Here is a 20,228-nt window from a genome sequence, read left to right on the forward strand (position 1 = left end):
GAACGAACGATTTCCCTCTTGAATTAGCAAGCACACTGGCAGTGCGACGCTAACCTCTCCATCTTGACAAAATTCTTGCGTCGCATCACGTCTAAAGTCCAGAATAAATTTCAATAATATAATTAAACTATATTGAAAAAACATACTTTAGGATGATATTGTGACATGTATCAAATAAAATCGAAGCCGGAGGTCATATTCACCTTTAACGAGCGTTTTCCAGGAGCCGAGTACAGGTCCTACTTCGCGCCCAGAAAAAATAAATAAAGTGCGCAAGTCTCACTCCAAGAGGTTGTGTTCAAACCCTGGACGAGATATTCAAGTCCTTTCTGCTCTCACTTCCGCATGACACCCAGGGGAAGGCGTATGACGTGTTTCTACAGTCCTAAGTGACATGCCCTTTTATAGACAAGGTCTTGAATTGAAGAGAGACATCGATGTTGGAAATCTCACTTCCGGATAGGAAATGGGCTGTAAAAATAGTTCTGTTCCACTTAGAGAAATAATTCAAACGTTTTTAGAAACTAGACTGTTTTCTATCCAATAGTAGTAATAATATGCATATTGTAAGAGCAAAAATTGATTAAGAGGCCGTTTGAAAATGGGCACATATTTTCCAGTTTTTCAATACGCCCCCTGCAGCCATAAGAAGTTAAACATCGACCACAGTTTCTGGAACCGTGTGAGGAAAGAATACTGTGAGAAGAACATATCCAAGCCAGCACAGTATGGTTTGGTCAGCACAATAGTGTGAAAAGTAGGATTATCCCACGATTCCTTTTTTTTCAAGATAAGAACCTACATGCATGTTGATTTTGTCTAGCACTTAGCATAGGTTATGTCTATTAGGGCATGCAACAGGAAAAATTTTGCAGTGGCAAACGGACATTTGTGTTTTTAATGGACATGTCCAGGTAGTCCCTCCCTGTTTCAGTCAGTTTTCTTCTGTTTGCTGCCTGAACAAGGCCAAAGTGAATTTGTTTTCAAGGGGAACATGTTGGCTCCACTCAAAGCTCCACTGTTGGGCTAGAGTTGTGCACTGGGGGTGTTACTGGGTCAGTTAACCTCACTGCCACCCTGGTCAACTCCACTCAAGGGACCTAAAACACTCATATAGCTCAGCAGTCCACCACACTCATAGGGAACACAGTAGGAATTGGAGCGTGTGTGTGTGTGTGTGTGTGTGTGTGGGGGGGGGGGGGGGGCGGGGGAGTGTTGCGGGGTTGTGTGTGTGTGTGTTTCTGATTTGTTTCACAAAAGTAACCTTCACTTCGCCTCACTTACATGGAAGCTCTTAACTCTCTGTAAATTGCTTGAATGTTTGTCATTTACTTTGTGTGTGTGTATATGTATGTATGTATGTACAGTATATCACAAAAGTGAGTACACCCCTCACATTTTTGTAAATATTTGAGTATATCTTTTCATGTGACAACACTGAAGAAATAACACTTTGCTACAATGTAAAGTAGTGAGTGTACAGCTTGTATAACAGTGTAAATGTGCTGTCCCCTCAAAATAACTCAACACACCGCTGGCAACAAAAGTGAGTACACCCCTAAGTGAAAATGTCTAAATTGGGCCCAAAGTGTCAATATTTTGTGTGGCCACCATCCTTTTCCAGCACTGCCTTAACCCTCTTGGGCATGGAGTTCACCAGAGCTTCACAGGTTGCCACTGGAGTCCTCTTCCACTCCTCCATGACGACATCACGGAGCTGGTGGATGTTAGAGACCTTGCACTCCTCCACCTTCCGTTTGAGGATGCCCCACAGATGCTCAATAGGGTTAAGGTCTGGAGACATGCTTGGCCAGTCCATCACCTTTACCCTCAGCTTCTTTAGCAAGGCAGTGGTCGTCTTGGAGGTGTGTTTGGGGTCGTTATCATGTTGGAATACTGCCCTGCGGCCCAGTCTCCGAAGGGAGGGGATCATGCTCTGCTTCAGTATGTCACAGTACATGTTGGCATTCATGGTTCCCTCAATGAACTGTAGCTCCCCAGTGCCGGCAGCGCTCATGCAGCCCCAGACCATGACACTCCCACCACCATGCTTGACTGTAGGCAAGACACACTTGTCTTTGTACTCCTCACCTGGTTTCCGCCACACACGCTTGACACCATCTGAACCAAATAAGTTTATCTTGGTCTCATCAGACCACAGGACATGGTTCCAGTAATCCATGTCCTTAGTCTGCTTGTCTTCAGCAAACTGTTTGCGGGCTTTCTTGTGCATCATCTTTAGAAGAGGATTCCTTCTGGGACGATAGCCATGCAGACCAATTTGATGCAGTGTACGGCGTATGGTCTGAGCACTGACAGGCTGACCCCCCACCCCTTCAACCTCTGCAGCAATGCTGGCAGCAATCATACGTCTATTTCCCAAAGACAACCTCTGGATATGACGCTGAGCACGTGCACTCAACTTCTTTGGTCGACCATGGCGAGGCCTGTTCTGAGTGGAACCTGTCCAGTTAAACCGCTGTATGGTCTTGGCCACCATGCTGTAGCTCAGTTTCAGGGTCTTGGCAATCTTTTTATAGCCCAGGCCATCTTTATGTAGAGCAACAATTCTTTTTTTCAGATCCTCAGAGAGTTCTTTGCCATGAGGTGCCATGTTGAACTTCCAGTGACCAGTCAGTATGAGGGAGTGTGAGAGCGATGACACCAAATTTAACACACCTGCTCCCCATTCACACCTGAGACCTTGTAACACTAACCAGTCACATGACACCGGGGAGGGAAAATGGCTAATTGGGCCCAATTTGGACATTTTCACTTAGGGGTGTACTCACTTTTGTTGCCAGCGGTTTAGACATTAATGGCTGTGTGTTGAGTTATTTTGAGGGGGCAGCAAATGTACACTGTTATACATTGTAGCAAAGTGTCATTTCTTCAGTGTTGTCACATGAAAAGATATATTCAAATATTTACAAAAATGTGAGGGGTGTACTCACTTTTGTGATATACTGTATGTAATTTACTTTGTGTGTGTGTATGTATGTATGTATGTATGTGTGTCCGTGTGTGCATGTGTGTGTGCATTTGCCTGGGTGTCTTTTCTGTGAGAGAGAGCGTGAAATATATATATTTGTTCATGTCAAACAAGCCTCACAAAACAATAGGACGGGCGTGACAGTGATGAGAATAGGCTGACAGCTCACTTCCCTCCGAAAACACCCAGCCCCCTCCTCCCCCTCCGTTATGTACTGGATGTTTACTCTTGGAAGTAGTCTTACAAACAAACAACATCAACAAAGAAGGGAGTAAAACAGTGTCCAGGGCACAAAAAAAAGCTATTACCCTCCATCTTGCCTATTCATCCCCCTTTCTCTCCCTCTCTCTTTGTTTTCTTTGTCAGTTCTCCCTCACCATTTACCTACCTTTCTCTGCGAAACTACACATCAGATAAATAATTGAGGGGACAGCGAATGTGTCCATACATTGCTAGCTCGATTGACATTGGTCGTGCGTTTTAAATGGCCAATGGCAGTGGTTGATCAATCCCCAACCATTCCACTTCATGCCCCTCTCGGAACGAGGAGGGAGTTCCCACCATCACGTGTAGAGTCCCGATTCAGGCGAACCTGAGCCCTGGTGGTACTAATCGCTGTCCACCGGCCATCCCCGTTTAATGCTCACTCTCCTCGGGTGGCGTTCTATTTAAGAAACCAAAAAAGTTACAATTCACTCAACACCCGCTAGAAAAGGCTTTCATAAACATGTGATGACGTGGTTAAGGTGTGTTAGTGCTGGGCTTGAACCAAAACCTGCACACAGTAACTTTTCAAGGACTGATGATGGTCTTCCCTGTTGAAAACAAACCAATCACAGAATGAAGACAAGAATAGGCTGTCAGTCTCACTCCCATTTCAAATCTACTAGTTCCTTTAATGCTTGTAGAAGAGCTGTCACTCAAACCTACATCTGTCTACTCACTCTCTCCAAATGTGATACTATATGTATGTCCAGGCATACCTTAACATCCTCTGATCTGATGGTTCGTACCCCGTCTATTCACACCCAAATTCTCAATGGCTGTCCAGTATCCAGGCATCTCTGTATGTTCTCTGATTGGCTACCCTGTCACCCTGTCTTACAAGTAAACAAGTCTGGTCTTCATCAGAACACTGGCTAATGTGTTCTGTAGCCTACATGTTGACAACACAGCCAGGCTCATTGTTGTTGTTTACGTCAATATCTATATCCGACAGCCGTGTGACAGCAGGGCTCTGTCCTCCCAGAATCGCCGTGTGACTAGAGCCAAGGCCAAAAGGCCAGAATCGGGGGTTTTCTGTAGCTGTCGAACTGTGAACAGAAGGACACAGAGCCGAGTTGCCAAGTCATGCTACCATGTTACTGGGTACCACTGTGTACTTCAAAAGTACTATTTAAACGAGAGGGTCACATTCGGATGACTCTGCAGAGAGCTTCTGCAAGGAAGAAGACCATGTTAAATGGTTGCTTAAATGTTCCAGTACTGGTTTTCCAATGTTTTTGACTCGCAACACAACAGTCATCGGCCATTTTGCCTTCGAGTTGTATTCTATATTTTTTCTTAAGTAAATGTATTGTTTACTTATACTTTTAGAATTGAGGGAAAGGATACGTTTGTTTACATCTGGGCTACAGAGAAGCAGGTATTTACCAAGCTAGCACTAGGCAGTGAGCTAACAGAGAGTGAATGATAGCTGATTAGCACAGGATGCTTCGGTTCCTCCATCCCATTGAGTGGTGGTGCTACAGTGCAGTCAGCAATTTAGCGACTTTGAACAGTGAACCGTTTGGGGAGCCACTTGTCAGATTTCAGGGCTGCTTAGGCAAGTCCCAGCTGACATGAGCCATATGTTTGGTTGACTGGGGGGGGATGCACAATCTCTGATATCAAGGGAATTGAAGGCAAACATGTGGAGTGTTGCTGACAAATCTCAGAGGGTGACTTCCAGAGAGGGGAAGGGATCAATAAACCCGTCAACTTTGGGACACACTCCTGACTTAATGCAATTTATACAACAGGTGGGTCTAATCCTGGACGCTGATTGGTGTCTTTTCAATAATTTGCCACCGGCTAAAGCTATGATGTTGAAGTTAATATTCACTCTGTTCCATCTCACTGCGCAATCCACTGTCTTATCAGCCCAGACAAACAATTTATAAACTGAATCTCTACTGTAAAAAGCATCTAGACATTATCTCCCATTTCCTTAAGACGAGCAATTGGATCGGCATAAATGGCAAAAATATATATATTTTGAAATTCGATCTCCAGCTGTCCCATAGTAATGAACGTGTAGGGGTCCGGAGTCGGGACAAGACAGACAGGCAGGCAGCTTTTCTCAGTCAGTCGAAATCATCAATAAGCATAATTTAATGATATATACAGTGCATTTGGAAAGTATTCAGACCCCTTGACTTTTTCCACATTTTGTTACATTACAGCCTTATTCTGAAATTGATTGAATTGTTTTTACCCCTCATCAATCTACACACAATACCCCATAATGACAAACAAAAACAGGTTTCTAGACATTTTTGAAAATGTATTAAAAATAAGAAACTGAATCTGAAAAGCTATTCAGACCCGTTACTCAGTACTTTGTTGAAGCACCATTGACAGCGATTACAGCCTTGAGTCTTCTTGGGTATGATGCAGCAAGCTTGGCACACCTGTATTTGGGGAGTTTCTCCCATTCTTCTCTGCAGATCCTCTCAAGCTCTGTCCAGTTGGATGGGAAGCGTTGCTGCACAGCTATTTTCAGGTCTCTCCAGAGATGTTCGATCGGGTTCATGTCCGGGCTCTGGCTGGGCCACTCAAGGACATTCAGAGACTTGTCCCAAAGCCATTCCTGCGTTGTCATGGCTGTGTGCTTAGGGTCGTCGTCCTGTTGGAAGGTGAACCTTTGCCCCAGTCTGAGGTCAAGAGCGCAATGGAGCAGGTTTTCATCAAGGACCTCGCTGTACTTTGCTCCGTTCATCTTTCCCTCGACCCTGACTAGTCTCCCAGTCCATAATGCTGGTGCACGAAATCTAATATTAAGGAAGTCTCAAGGTTTTGCTTGCCTGAGGTTGAGTATATCTTGATTAGCTGTAGACCACACTACTTACCAAGAGAGTATTCATCTATATTTTACGTAGCTGTCTATTTACCACCACTTACCGATTCTGGCACTAAGACGGGACTCAACGAGCTGTATAGTGCCATAAGCAAACAAGGAAATGCTCATCCAGAGGCGGTGCTCCTAGTGGCCGGGGACTTTAATACAGGGAAACTTAAATCCATTTTACCTCATTTCTTCCAGTATGTTACATGTGCAACCAGAGGCAAAAAAAACTCTATACCACCTTTACTCCACACACAGAGACGCGTACAATCTCCCTCGCCCTCCATTTGGCAAATATGACCATACATTGGCTTTATCAATAAGTGCATCGATGACCTCGACCCCATGGTGACCATACATGCCCCAACGAGAAGCCATGGATTACAGGCAACATCCGAACTGAGCTAAAGGGTAGAGCTTCCGCTTTCAAGGAGCGGGACTCTAACCTGGACGCTTATAAGAAATCCCACTATGCCCTCCGACAAACTATATAACAGGCAAAGTGTCAATACAGGACTAAGATTGAATCATACTACACCGGCTACGACGCTCGTCGGATGTGGCAGGGCTTGGAAACGATTACGGACTACAAAGGGAGAGCCACTCCAATTTGCATACCTCCCCAACAGATCCACAGATGATGCAATCTCTATTGCACTCCACACTGCCCTTTCCCACATGCACAAAAGGAACATCTACAGTTGAAGTTTACATACACCTTAGCCAAATACATTTAAACTCAATTTTTCACAATTCCTGACATTTAATCCTAGTAAAAATTCCCTGTCTTAACCTGTCTAGGACTGGGGTTCCGCTAGCAGAACCCCTCGCCAATAGCCAATGAAATTGCAGGGTGCCAAATTCAATCAACAGAAATCTCATAATTCAATTTTCTCAAACATACAAGTATTAGACACCATTTTAACGATAAAATTCTCGTTAATCCAACCACAGTGTCCGATTTCAAAAAAGCTTTTCGGCGATAGCAGAACATATCATTATGTTAGGTCAGCAACTAGTCACAGAAAGCATACAGCGATTTTCCAACCAAAGAGAGGAGTCGCAAAAAGCTGAAATAATGATAAAATGAATCACTAACCTTTGATATTCTTCATCAGATGACACTCAAGGGACAACATGTTACACAATACATGTATGTTTTGTTCGGTCAAGTTCATATTTATAACCAAAAACCTCAGTTTACATTTGGCTTTGCCTCCAAAACATCCCGTGAATTGGCACAGAGCCACATCAAATCACAGAAATACTCATAATAAACATTGATAAAAGATACAAGTGTTATTCACAGATTTAAAGATATGCTTCTCCGTAATGCAACCGCTGTGTCAGATTTCAAAAAACTTTACGGAAAAAGCAAACCATGCAATAATCTGAGTACGGCGCTCAGAGACCAACACAACCCAAGAAGATATCCGCCATGTTGGAGTCAACATAAGTCAGAAATAGCATTATAAATATTCACTTACCTTTGATGATCTTCGTTAGAATGCACTCCCAGGAATCCCAGTTCCACAATAAATGTTTGATTTGTTACATAAAGTTCATAATGTACCTACCTCCCAACATCACCCCACTAGAGAAACCAACCAAGGAGGAGCTGGTGGCAAAGCTTTTCAGCCTAACTTTGCAACTAACTTTAGCAAGCCTAATGATGGTGTGATGTTGTGGAACATCATCAATAACATCAAATTAAATGTTGTCACATGCGCCGAATACAAGCCCTTAACCAACAATGCAGTTTTTTAGAAAATACCTAAAAAGGTAAGTGATAAGAATAACAAATAATTAAAGAGCAGCAGTAAAATAACAATAGCGGGGCTATACACAGGGGATACCGGTACAGAGTCAATGTGCGGAGGAACTGTTGTTGAGGTAATTGAGGTAATATGTACATGCAGGTAGAGTTATTAAAGTGATAATAAACAGAGAGTAGCCGCAGCGTAAAAGACCAGGGGGGGAAACGCAAATAGTCTGGGTAGCCATATTATTAGGTGTTCAGGAGTCTTATGGCTTAGGGGTAGAAGCAGTTTAGACGCCACTTGGACCTAGACTTGGTACTCCGGTACCACTTGCCTTGCGGTATCAGAGAGAACCGTCTATGACTAGGGTGGCTGGGGTCTTTGGCAATTTTTAGGGCCTTCCTCTGACACCGCCTGGTATAGAGGTCCTTGATGGCAGGAAGCTTGGCCCCAGTGATGTACTGGGCCGTACCCACTACCCTCTGTAGTGCCTTGCGGTCGGAGGCTGAGCAGTTGCCATACCCGGCAGTGATGCAACCCATCAGCATGTTCTCGATGGTGCAGCTGTAAAACCTTTTGAGGATCTGAGGACCCATGCCAAATCTTTTCAGTCTCCTGAGGGGGTATAGCTTATGTTGTGCCCTCTTCACAACTGTCTTGGTGTGCTTGGACCATGTTAGTTTGTTGGTGATGTGGACGCCAAGGAACTTGAAGCTCTCAACCTGCTCCACTCCAGCCCCGTCGAAGAGAATGAGGGCGTGCTCGGTCCTCTTTTTCCTGTAGTCCACAATCAAAAATGTATGTGTGGAATTTCTTTCCTTCTTAATGAGTTTGAGCCAATCATTGTGTTGTGACAAGGTAGTGGTGGTATACAGAAGATAGCCCTATTTGGTAAAATACCAAGTCCATATTATTGCAAGAACAGCTCAAATAAGGAAAGAGAAACAACAGTCCATCATTACTTTAAGACATAAAGGTCAGTCAATACGGAAAATGTCAAGAACTTTGAAAGTTTCTTCAAGTCCAGTCGCAAAAACCATCAAGCGCTATGATGAAACTGGTTCTCATGAGGACCGCCACAAGAAAGGAAGACCCAGACTTGCGAGCAAAGGACTTTAGACTGGTGGAAATCTGTCCTTTGGTCTGATGAGTCCAAATTTGACTTTTTTTGTTCCAACCGCCGTGCCTTTGTGAGACGAAGAGTAGGTGAACGGATGATCTCCGCATGTGTGGTTCACACTGTGAACCTTGGAGGATGTGTGGAGGTGCTTTGCTGGTGACACGGTCTGTAATTTATTTACAATTCAAAGCACACTTAACCAGCATGGCTACCACAGCATTCTGCAGCGATATGCTATCGCATCTGGTTTGCGCTTAGTGGGACTACCATTTGTTTTTCAACAGGACAATGACCCAAAACACACCTCCAGGCTGTATAATGGCTATTTGACTAAGAAGGAAAGTGATGGAGTGCTGCATCAGATGACCTGGCCTCCACAATCACCTGACCTCAACCCAATTGAGATGGTTTGGACCACAGAGTGAAGGAAAAGCAGCCAACAAGTGCTCAGCATATGTGGGAACTTCTTCCAGAATGTTGGAAAAGCATTCCAGGTGAAGCTGGTTGAGAGAACGCCAAGAGTGTGCAAAGCTGTCATCAAGGCAAACGGTGGCTACTTTGAAGAATCTAAAATCTAAAATATATTTTAATTTGTTTAACTACATGATTCCTTTGTGTTATTTCATATTTGTTGATGTCTTCACTACTGTTCTACAATGTAGAAAATATTAAAACGAAAGAAAAATCCTTGAATGAGTAGGTGTGTCCAAACTTTTAACTGGTACTGTATATAAGTTTGATAATTTTATTTGGATAAAGCATATACAGTGTCTTATAAGCCCATTTGGGCTGGGCATTATGAAAATGCATTACACTATAATAAAATAAAATAAATCTAATCAAATCAAATAATACAGGAAATAATCACTGCAGCCTGTTGAGGTTAGCATAGTGAGAACGTATGCCATGTTATGTGATGGGACCAGCTACATTGTAGAGTTCTATCACGTGACACTACGTCAACAATTTTAATTTTCAGATGTTTAAACTTAACCTTGAACTTAAACTGTTTCTAGTGTTCTCAAGTATGGCCCCCAACTGTCTGGTGAAAAATCGTTGACCATATACTGTACACTGAGTGTACAAAACATTAGGAACGTTGACTGACCATGACAAAGGCTAACCAGGTGAATTCAGGTGAAAGCTATGATCCCTTATTGATGTCACCTGTTACTTCTCTGGTACAAGTGGGACGGTAGCGTCCCACCTCGACAACAGCCAGTGAAATTGCAGGGTGCCAAATTCAAAACAGAAATCCCATAATTAAAATTCCTCAAACATAAAAGTATTATCCACCATTTTAAAGATAAACTTCTTGTAAATGTCCGATTTGTGTGTCCGATTTCAAAAAAGGCTTTACTGCGAAAGCACACCATGCGATTATGTTAGGTCAGCACCTAGTCACAGAAACCCATACAGCCATTTTTCCAGCCAAGGAGAGTGTCACAAAAGTCAGAAATAGAGATAAAATTAATCACTAACCTTTGATGATCGTAATCAGATGGCACTCATAGGACTTCATGTTACACAATACATGTATATTTTGTTCGATAAAGTTCATATTTATAAACAAAAATCTCAGTTTACATTGGCGTGTTATGGTCAGAAATGCATTGTCTCAAACAAACATCCGGTGAAGTGCAGAGAGCCACATAAAATTACAGAAATACTCATCATAAACATTGATAAATGATACAAGTGTTATTCATGGCAATAAAGATACACTTCTCCTTAATGCAACCGCTGTGTCAGATTTCAAAAACCCTTTACGGCGAAAGCACAATTTGCGATTATGTTAGGTCTGCACCTAGCCACAGAAACCCATACAGCCATTTTCCAGCCAACTAGAGTGTCACAAAAGTCAGAAATAGCATTAAAAATAATCACTTACATTTGATGATCTTCATCTGGTGGTACTCCCAGGTCTCCATGTTAGACAATAAATGTTTGTTTTGTCCAATAATGTCCCTCTTTATGTCCAAATACCTCCTTTTTGTTTGCGCGTTTTGTCCAGTAATCCAGTAATAAAAGGCGTGTGCACTAATTCCAGACGAAAAGTTTTTAAAAAGTACAATAAAAGTTAGTAGAAACATGCCAAATTATGTTTAAAATCAATCCTCCAGTTGTTTTATGTCATAAATAATCAATACTATTTCAACCGCACAAAAGCTTTGTCAATAGGAAAGGAGAAACAAGAAATGCGTGTTCCCGATCAGGGCGCATGGCTGATGAAAGGAAATGTCCACTGGCCACTGATTGAAAGTGCTGTATCTCCCTCATTTTTCAGAGTAAAAGCCTGAACCAATGCCTAAAGACTGGCCACATGTAGAGGAAGACACGGAGCTCGTGAACTGGGTCCTAAATCTTTGTATGGTGGTTTACATGGTTTACAATGGAAAAACAGCCTTTCAAAATAATAGTACTTCCTGGTTGGATTTTCCTCGGGTTTTCAACTGGCATATCAGTTCTGTTATACTCACAGACATTATTGTAACAGTTTTGGAAACTGTGTTTTCTATCCAAATCTACTAATTATGTGTATATCCTATCTTCTGTGCCTTAGTAGCAGGCAGTTTAATTTGGGCACGCTTTTCATCCAAAATTCCGAATGCTGCCTTCTACCCTAGTGAAGTTAAATCCACTTCCATCATTGTAGATAAAGGGGAGGAGACAGATTAAAAAATGTATTTTTAGCATTGAGACAATTGAGACACGGATTGTCTCTGTGTCATTCAGAGGGTGAATGGGCAAGACAAAATATTTAACTGCCTTTGAATGAGGTTTGGTAGTAGGTGCCAGGCGCACCGGTTTGAGTGTGTCAAGAACTGCAACGCTGCTGGGTTTTTCACGGTCAACAGTGTCTTGTGTGTATCAAGAATGGTCCATCAGCCAAAGGACATTCAGCCAACGGCAGACCAGTGGTTGAAATGGGCCATTGATGAAAGAGGACAAAGGAGGCTGACACGAATTGTGCAGAGAAACAGATGGGCTACAGTTAGTCAACTGACAGTCCAGTACAATATTGGTGCCCAAAAACCCATAAAAGAATGATCAACTCGTCGATTGGGGTGTCAGCCGATGACCTTATAGAGTTCTATTTCTTTCAGCAAAAAACAAGAAACTGCGGTTGCAGTGGGCTAAGGAACAAAAACACTGGACACTGGAGAATTGGAAAAACATTGCCTGGTTTGGTGAATCCCGGTTCCTGCTGTTTCACGCTGATGGAGAAAACCACATGAGTATGTTAATCTATCATGCCACATGTCAACATTGCAGGCTGCTGGTGGTGTGATGGTGTGTTTTCAAGGCACACATTGGTCCCCTTGATAAAATTGGTTAACGTTTGAATGCCACATGATATCTGAACATCATTGTCTATCAGGTGCATCCTTTCATGGCAGCAGTGTATTCATCTACCGATGGATTTTGTCTGCAGGATAATGCCCCATGCCACAAGGCTAGGATTGTCCAGGAATGGTTCCATGAACTTGACAGTGAATATAGCTCACTGCAGTGGCCAGCCCAGTCACCAGATCTCAATCCAATTGAGTATCTGTGGGATGAGATGGAACGTGCTATTCAAAGTAGAGATTCACTACCAGCCAACTTGACATAGCTGTGTGAAACATTGGAGTCAACATGGGCCTACATTCCTGTGGAATGCTTTCCACACCTTGTAGAGTCCATGCCCCGATGAATTGAGGCTGTTCGGAGGGCAAAAGGGGTGCAACTCAATATTAGTAAAGTTTTCCTAATGTTTTGTACATTCAGTGTAGTTGACCTGTGTGCATTTAAAAGTTGTACACATGAGGTCTTTTTAATCAAGATTAATTTATTAAGTTGCAATGTGTAATGGCATGAGTGATAGTTTTGGAGACCAAGATTGTTGATTCAAAGAAATATTCTTATCTTATATGCCAGCAGCATACCACCCTGCATCCAGCTGCTGGCTTGGTTCTGAAGCTACAGTAAGCAGGGTTGGTCCTGGTTGGTCCCTGGATGGGAGACCAGATGCTGCTGGATGTGGTGTTAGAGGGCAACTCTAATATATATATATATCCCAAGGCCCCAGGGCAGGGGTTTGGGACATTGCCCTGTGTAGGGTGCTGTCTTTCGGATAGGACATTAAACGGGTGTCCTGACTCACTGTGGTCACGAAAGATTCCATGACACTTATCGTAAGAGTAGGGGTGTTAACCACAGTGTCCTGGCTGAATTCCCAATCTGGCCCTGATACCATCACGGTCACCTAATCATCCCCACTTTACAAGTGGCTCATTCACCCCCCTCCTCTCCCCTGTAACTATTCCCCAGGTTGTTGCTTTAAATGAGAATGTGTTCTCAGTCAACTTACTTGGTAAAATACAATTTAAAAATAAGATGAATGCACAAATTGTATTTTGCTCTGGATAAAAGTGTCTGCTAAGTGACTAAAATCTTAAAATCTTAAACAGATTGAGAAACCTGTGTGTATGTGCAGAGCTGTAGCTACAGTGCTGTGAAAAAGCATTTGCCCCTTTTCTGATTTTCTTTATTTTTGCATATTTTTGACACGGAATGTTATTAGATCTTCAACCAAAACATATATTAGATAAAGGGATAGCTGAGTGAACAAATAACACAACATTTGTATAATTAATTCCATTAATTTATAAACAAAGTTATGCCCTTTTGTGAAAAAGTAATTGCCCCCTCACACTAAATAACTGGTTGTGACCCCTTTAGCTGCAATGACTGCAACCAAATGCTTCCTGTAGTTGTTGATCAGTCTCTCACCATGCTGTGGAGGAATTTTGTCACACTCGTCCATGCAGCACTACTTTAACTAATTGACATTTGTGGGTTTTTGAGCATGACCTGCTCATTTCAGGTCCTGCCACAACATATTATTGAGGTTTAGGACTGACTTTGACTAAGCCATTCCAAAACTTTACATTTGTGGTTTTTCAGACATTCTGATATAGACTTGCTTGTGTGTTTTGGATCATTGTCTTGCTGAATGAGCCAGCTGCGCATCAGCTTTAGGTCACAGACGGATGGCCTGACATTCTCCTTTAGAAATTTCTGATACAGAACAGAAGTCATGGTTCCTTCAATGATGGCAAGTCATCCAGGTCCTGAGGCAGCAAAGAATCCCCAAAATTATCACACTACTACCACCACCATGCTTGACCATTGGTATTGATGTTCTTACTGTAGAATGCAGTGTTTGGTTTTCGCCAGACATAACGGGACCCATGTCATCCCAAAAATTCCCCTTTTGACTTAGAACATTCTTCCAGAAGTCTTGGAGATCATCCAGGTGCTTCCAGGTGCTTTTTTGGCAAACATGAGTCAACTTGTTGGTCATGCACAGAGGCGGAGGCAGAAATGTCCATGTGGCTGGGCCTATGTAAAAGTGACTGGGCTAACATTTTCCAGCAAGAATACACAGATATCAGTGGTGTAGTCGTGGTGCATGGAGAAGTGGGTATACTAACATTTTGACAAAATACTTCTGAATGGCCTGCCTGGCGAATTAAATGAAAGGTGAACAATTGAATGTGGAACAGATAGGCTACTCTGAATGATCTAAAATCATGGTAATGTAAAATACATTCACCATGATATCCAGAATGAAATAATAGGCCTAGCCCTTATGGCTGATATGTTAGGCTGAGGGACCAGATAAGCGCAGAGGTAAGTAAAGGAACAGATTTCCTCTGTGATCGTGCATCACATGAGAACGGGAGTTCCTACACTTTACAACAGCTGAAGGCTTGGATGCTAGTCGCTGCTGAAGGCTTGGATGCTAGTCGCAGTTAGCCTAGAGTTTAACAACTATGGGACAGTAACCGAAGGCTTGCTGGTTCGAATCCCCGAGCCGACTAGGGGAAAAATCTGCCGATGTGCTCCTGTGCAAGGCACTTAACCCTAATTGCTCCTGTAAGTCGTTCTGGATAAGAGCGTTGCTAAATGACTTAAATGTATGCTGATTCATCTCTGTATTTTTCTAGAGGAGATTTATGGGTTACGACCTGGTTTCCATATTTCTACCCTAATATTGCTATTGTTGTATAACATTTCTAGGCGGTGGTCTTTGCCACATGATTTCTGTAGGCTGAGGCAATTTTATCTGTAGGGGAAATGATGATCGCTAACGGATCGAGTCAGGGCCCTGACCTACTATAAACATCATAGCCTCTCCCTAAAGCTCTTCTATCGAGAAGCAAAATAAAGAGGCAAGGCTAAACTGTGGAACTCATGAGACATGGGAATAAATGCACAACTCTCGTTGTGAATGTGAATGTCAGGAGTCAAAGAACAGAGCTGAGTGCAGATCTGTCTGGTGCTGAACTCTTTGATCCGCCTTTCCCAGGCTCAGCCAGCGCCTGCCAAGCTGCATTACCTCCCCGTGGTGCTGAATAATAAAGGCCTATGCTATGGTTCCACACTCACACTTTTCACACACATATTGCCAAATATTTCACGTGATTTGTGTTTGTATAGGCAACTTTGTGCATGATTTCTCTATTGTACTACATCATGTATACAGCATATACCTCCACTACACTGCTTTGATACAGCATAAGTGGGGATTAACAAGTGAGTAAACGAAATGCTCACTGAAAGAAGTGGGTATACCTGCGTATAACCTCCACTACAACACTGCCGACATATTTAAGTGTAAATTTGTGCAATCACATTGCCTCATTTAACATAACAGAGGATAAATGTGACAAACAAGGCTGAAATTATTGCCAAGTAGGCAGCGCCTGTGCGCAACTACACAACCACTTGCAACACCACCGCTGACATACAAGCTGACTGTCTGAGACTGACAGTAAACAGACTACAGCAGCAGACAAGTGCAATGATGAAATGTGAAAAATGATGCTTTCACAAAATACGGATAATGGATCAAGTGTACAGTCCGACAGTCAAACCTCATGAAATAATCAACATATTATCAGGTCAGATCGAGGCGTGGACTCCTACCGCTTGCTGTTAAAGATGGAGAGTATTTCATCATAATGCAAAAACTCACTGAGTTCCCTTTGAAAGGAGAACAGGGCTAGATTGAGAGGTGGAATAGGCCGCACTGGGCTGTGCTGGCGAACCGGGGACACCATGCGTAGGGCTGGTGCCATGTACCCCGGCCCGAGGAGACGCACTGGAGACCAGATGCGTTGAGCCGGCTTCATGGCACCTGGCTCGATGCCCACTCTAGCCCGGCCAATACGAGGCGCTGCTATGTACCGCACCGGGCAATGCCTGCTCACCGGGGACACCGTGCGCCTCACGGCATAACACGGTGCCTGCCCGGTCCCTCTCTCTCCAAGGTAAGCACGGGGAGTTGGCTCAGGTCTCCTACCTGGCTTAGCCACACTCCCCGTGTTCCCCTCCCCAATACATTTTTGGGGCTGCCTCTCTGGCTTCCAGCCGCGCTTACGTGCAGCCTCCTCATACCACCGCCTCTCCGCTTTCGCTGCCTCCAGCTCAGCTTTGGGGCGGCGATACTCTCCAGCCTGTGCCCAGGGTCCCTTGCCGTCCAGAATCTCCTCCCAGGTCCAAGAGTCCTGTGATCGCTGCTGCTGCTGCTTTTGCCCGTTACCACGCTGCTTGGTCCATTGTTGGTGGGTGGTTCTGTAACGATCTTCGTTGGGAGAAAGAGAGGAGGACCAAAATTCAGCGTGGTACGTATCCATAATGTCTTTTAATGAGAATGAATACGACAAAATACAAAACTAACAAAGTGAAACAAAATGAAAACCGAAACAGTCCCGAATGGTGAAAACACTGAAACGGAAAATAACCACTCACGAAACCCAGGTGGAAAAAGGCTACCTAAGTATGATTCTCAATCAGAGACAACTAACGACACCTGCCTCTGATTGAGAATCATACCAGGCCAAACGAAAAAACCAACATAGAAAAACGAACATAGATAACCAACCCAACTCACGCCCTGACCACACTAAAACAAAGAAATAACAAAAGAACTAGGGTCAGAACGTGACAGCTAGCTAACATTGAACCTATTTGGTTAACTTTAGCTAGCTATGACAATCGGTTTGTATTGCTAGTTAAAGCTTGCTGTCTTTGCTTATTTGAGCTGTTTTTGCCATGATATGGACTTGGTCTTTTACTAAATAGTGCTATCTTCTGTATACCACCCCTACCTTTTCACAACCAACTGATTGACTCAAACATTAAGAAGGAAAGACATTCCATAAATTAACTTTTAACAAGGCACACCTGTTACTTCAAATACAGTCCAGGTGACTACCTCATGAAGCTGGTTGAGAGAATGCCAAGAGTGTACAAAGCTGTCATCAAGGCAAAGGGTGGCTACTTTGAAGAATCTCAACTGTAACATTTTGATTTGTTTAACACTTACTACATGATTCCATATGTGTTATTTCATAGTTTTGATGTCTTCACTATTCTTCTAAAATGTTGAAAATAATAAAAATGAAGAAACCCTGGAATGACTAGGTGTGTTCAAACTTTTGACTGGTACTGTATGTCATACGTTTTACAGTGAAGAATAAAGATGGTTAACTAGGGGTCCTGGTTTCCAGCCTTATCAGATTTGCAAAGACAGCCTAGGTTGTGATCTTTAAGGCATATTGTATCAAAACCTTTTCAACAATTTGCAGCATTCAAATTAAAATGTAAATTTCTTATTGGAGTCCTAGTAGTGCCTCCCTGTTTCAGCTTATTTTCTTCTGTTTGGTGCATAATAAAGACGTCCGTAGTGCGTGTGAATGTTAAATGTCTGCTTTCCCTTCTAGGCTTTTTAGCAGTGTGATCTGCTGTATCTCATGTTCAACTAGCTCTCATAGTATCACATCAGGATTAGACGTTCATTCATGTTTCTCAAACGTCAAATTTCGAAGTTTGTGTTTAAGGTTAAGTTAAGCTGTATTCAGACATTCAACCTTCTGCACCAGAGCCAGATGCTTAAGGTTAGGCTTTAACTCTGAATGGTTAAGGTAACGGTTTAACGTTTGGAATAGGTTAAAAACAAAAATAAAATAAAAAACATTCTAGCACTGGATTCAAACATGCAACCTTTGGCACCACAGGCAGTTGCTTAGGGCCATCCACCATCCCCGTGATCCCCGTCCACAACACCATAGCAAAACTGAAACCAACTTGAAGGTTACAGCGCTCACTGTTGCCCCTAGTGGCCAGTTTCCACATCATCTCCCGATGTCCTCATACATGGAGAGATGTCGAATACTGACCTGGCTGCTCATTATACCACTGGAGCAGCTCCAATAAGTGGCCGTCAGTATCCCTTTCAGAGGCGTATCGCTAAACAAACGAGTATGCTAGATGTCTTGGAGGAAGCTTTAGAAGGATTCAGCAGGATTCAAATGGGCATACAGAAAGATGTACCACACAAGCATATTGAGCAATGGGAAATATAAAACATGATCACATAGACATTTCTGATGTGAGTTCGGGATTGTGCGGATCGTGACGTGACCAATGCACACAGATGTATCCGCGTGCAAAGTGCACACACAAACACATATTCATACACGCACACACATTAAATCACACGTAGACACTTGTACACACACACATGCTAAGTCGGATACACAGACAGGCACACACAAAATAAAGATGTTGTTTAGCAGGAGGCCTGCTTTATCTGTTGTCGCAAAGTCCTCTCTGAAGTTGTCTTTAATTAACCTCTCTGGGACAGTGGGACGCTTGCGTCCCACTTGGGGAGCACCCCCCACCCACCCCCCACTGATTAGCATCGCTAGCATAGCGTCACAATTAAATAGTAGCATCTAAATATCATTAAATCACAAGTCCAAGACACCAAATGAAAGATACAGATCTTGTGAATAAAGCCACCATTTCAGATTTTTAAAATGTTTTACAGGGAAGACAAAATATGTAAATCTATTAGCTAACCACGTTAGCAAAAGACACCATTTTTCTTTGTCCACCATTTTTTCTCTCCACCAGTAGCTATCACCAATTCGGCCAAATAAAGATATTGATAGCCACTAACCAAGAAAAAACCTCATCAGATGACAGTCTGATAACATATTTATTGTATAGGATAGGTTTTGTTAGAAAAATGTGCATATTTCAGGTAGAAATCATAGTTTACAATTGCACCCACCATCACAACTCGACTAGAATAAATACAGAGAGCAACGTGTATTACCTAATTACTAATCATAAAACATTTCTTAAAAATACACAGCTCACAGCAATGGAAAGACACAGATCTTGTGAATTCAGACAATATTTCAGATGTTCTAAGTGTTTTACAGCGAAAACACAATAAATCGTTATATTAGCATACCACATATGCAAACGTTACCCGAGCATTGATTCAAGCCAAAGAGAGCGATATCGTCGCCAAAATATATTAATTTTTTCACTAACCTTCTCAGAATTCTTCCGATGACACTCCTGTAACATCATATTACAACATACATATAGAGTTTGTTCGAAAATGTGCATATTTAGCCACAAAAAAACGTGGTTATACAATGAGAATAGTAGCCAACCTGGGCTGAAAATGTCGGGCGCCATTTTGGACAGTGATCTAGCGTAATGAATAACTAATCATAAACTTTACTAAAAAATATAGGGTGGACAGCAATCGAAAGACAAATTAGTTCTTAATGCAATCGCTGAATTACATTTCTAAAATTATCCTTACTGTGCAATACAGGGTTCGCCAAGCGAAGCTACACAAAACAAAATGGCGGCTTATGCGTTTGACATTTTTCAACAGAATAACGATTTATCATCAAAAATAGTTCTTACTATGAGCTGATCTTCAATCAGAATCTTGGGCAATGTATCCTTTCTCCGGTCTAATCGTCTTTTGGTCGAAAGATGTCCTCTTGTCCTGTCGAAATGGCCACTAACGTTCGACCGGTACTGGAAACGTGCCCAGCGCTTCAAAGTGCATCACAAAGAAATGCCTCAAAATCGCACTAAACGGATATAAATTGCTATAAAACGGTTGTCATAGCATTCACAGGGACTTATGAACTGACCTGGGAGCAGGGGCCAAGATTTCTGAAATCTCACTCCCTGGCAGGAAAAGTGCTGTAGAATGAGTTCTGTTTCACTCAGAGACATAATTCCAACAGTTATAGAAACTAGAGAGTGTTTTCTATCCAATAATAACAATAATATGCATATTGTACGAGCAAGAATTGAGTACTAGGCAGTTTAATTTGGAGACCAATTTTCCCTAAGTCGAAACAGCACCCCCTATAT

General features: G+C 42.6%; 1 protein-coding gene across 1 annotated transcript in view; it reads left to right on the top strand.

The window, feature by feature from the left end:
* The window catches only part of tmeff2a (transmembrane protein with EGF-like and two follistatin-like domains 2a), a 178,358-nt gene that overhangs the window by 68,040 nt on the left and 90,090 nt on the right, over window positions 1–20,228 (top strand). The window lies entirely within an intron of this gene.

This window comes from Salvelinus namaycush, chromosome 13, assembly GCF_016432855.1.
Source record: "Salvelinus namaycush isolate Seneca chromosome 13, SaNama_1.0, whole genome shotgun sequence".
Taxonomy (NCBI): domain Eukaryota; kingdom Metazoa; phylum Chordata; class Actinopteri; order Salmoniformes; family Salmonidae; genus Salvelinus; species Salvelinus namaycush.